This window comes from Ixodes scapularis, unplaced genomic scaffold (genome assembly GCF_016920785.2).
Source record: "Ixodes scapularis isolate PalLabHiFi unplaced genomic scaffold, ASM1692078v2 PGA_scaffold1__304_contigs__length_218370807, whole genome shotgun sequence".
Lineage (NCBI taxonomy): Eukaryota > Metazoa > Arthropoda > Arachnida > Ixodida > Ixodidae > Ixodes > Ixodes scapularis.
In genome coordinates this window covers 71270003-71272142 of record NW_024609846.1, presented here as the reverse complement: position 1 = coordinate 71272142, position 2140 = coordinate 71270003, and the positions used below count along the sequence as shown (strand labels likewise).

At 48.6% G+C, this 2140-nt stretch overlaps 1 long non-coding RNA gene across 1 annotated transcript; it reads right to left on the bottom strand.

Annotated features, from left to right (window-relative positions):
- Positions 1-1286: 1286 nt before the first annotated feature.
- Positions 1287-1851, bottom strand: LOC120850562. The gene is made up of 2 exons (XR_005718172.3): positions 1761-1851; positions 1287-1370 (listed from the first exon to the last, which is right to left on the bottom strand). It is a non-coding gene; the product is annotated as an uncharacterized LOC120850562 (long non-coding RNA).
- Between the last annotated feature and the right edge of the window lie 289 nt (positions 1852-2140).

The following is a 2140-nucleotide window of genomic DNA, read 5'->3' as shown; positions in this document are numbered from 1 at the left end:
AACCACCAAATGTTCCGCACATCCGGATGCCGGCGACAGAGGCGACATGCACGGTAAGAAACTTTCGACGAAACGTCGTAAGGTGTGTAGATGAAACGATCCCGGACCGATGAGACCATACCGGCAGACCGGGAATTCGCCGGCCCCAATCCTGTGTGATGCCCTACATGGGACCTTTCTGGAGGGAATAGCTCCGAGACCATCTCTTGAGGGGAGAGGAGGAGAGAAGAGGGTGAGAGAGAAAGGAGAGTGGGAAAATGGTGACCGGTGTTCTTCACGGTAAAAGTGATTCTGCAGGTCGGCCTTTAGGACCAACTGAAAAGACGGCTGTATCTCGGACATCACTAATAAAGCACACCGAATACGTGTTCAAAAAAGTGAAAGCCGTTTACAACTTCCTGTAACGCCGAATTGGAGCGCAGCTCTTGAGGAGGAGGAGTGGAGGGTATATTCCTCCTCCTCCCTCGTGATCATGCCTGCTAGTCCTCCTCCCCTCCTGCTCCCCCTCCCTCTCCTTTACCACCTCCTCGTCCTTAAGGTCCTCCCCTCCCCTCGCCTCCGCCTCCTCGTCTCTCCTCCCCCCGTCCTCCACCTTCGTACTGCTTTCCTCCTTGCCGCTCAAGCCGGAAAGGGTCGCGTAAGAGCTGTGCTCTGAAATATAGAGTCAGGACAAATAATTTGGAGGGGTGAAATTTTATTGATTGGGGAAAAACCGTGGTGTATATTGGAAACTGCGTTGCATATCCGGCCAAGGTTTACGCTAATAACGTACAAAGCCAACGTACGCAATTGTTATACCAATGTACCTTAAAGTTTGCTCCGCGAGTTTCCAATTTACGTCCTGGATGAAAACCCCATTATTAATTTAACTAAACCGCCATGATCAGCCGCCGTGGCATGATGTTCAGCAGCCTCTCCAGTGTAGCAGCCAACCAGGACATGAAAAAAAAAGCATGTAGTTAAGCAGTGGGCAAATCTTCCCAGGGTTTATGCTTGACATCCACGCTTAGACAGTTGGAAGTTAAAATGCTGCCTACCTTTTTTTGTCTGCTGTGCGTAAGCAGCAAAACTTTTCAGTTCTAAGCTTACGAGGGTTTCGAGGTGACGTGATCACCAGACTAAAAGTGTGATGGACACTGGAAGATGGGCACTCGGCCGAGTATAATATAAAAAAGAAAACACTTATAATAAGTGAAACAAGCGTAAAAAAAGACACTTTAGAGAAGCTACAGGCAGGCACACCATCTTAAACTTGATAAGGGACTTACCCCAAACATGGTGTTGTGATTTGTTTAGATCTGACGCAAGATGAACTTCAATACTTGATGATGAAACAGGGTCATGAAAGTCGTCACATGCTTGGAACACACCTATAATAAATGTAGGGAAGCCGGTCTGAACTGTGTTAATGACGTTTACAATGTTTTCGTCGAACGTCTTAACAATGCTGTCGGCCATGTTAAATTCGAATGAAAAATATTCAAGCTCTAGATACTTAGAGTGTGTAGTTCCAGTAGCAAAGGAAGGAAGAGGCCCCGAGCTATGACATTCCCTAAGTTCCAAATGTGCTCCAAGCAAGGGGGGGGGGGGGGGGGGCGGGGGCGAGAGGGAACGGAGGGGAGGGTATGCCCCTCCTCCTCATCCGTACTCTCTCGTCGTCCCCTTCTCCTCCTCCTGTGCTCCTCCTCCTCTTTTGAGGTATCTCAATTTTGCGATATACCGCACTGAACTATGTAATATATTGTGGTATTTTTGCTCACCGCTTGTACGGAGAAAGGGAATATACTTGTCAGATCTGGAAGCTCCAATGTGATTTACGATTGATGAGACCACTTGCTTGCACAACACGTATCTGGCATCTCCTCTCTTCCTCCTCCTCAACCTCACCGTTTTCCTCCTCCTCTTCGTCTTGTACGACTGGCACGCTCCAACTGATAACGAAGCTGGTAGATGCTCCTCCGAGTGGCCCGCCTAACACCTCTCAAGGTACGCAAGACCGTCGGAGGGAACAATTTCCCAGCTTTCGTTCTTCTCCTCCTCCTTTCTTCCTAGCGTGGAGTGCATATCGTCGCCAAAGTTCGGCGTCCAAAATCCCCACAATATATACAAATATAGAGCAAGCTCCTCCTATACTGGTGCT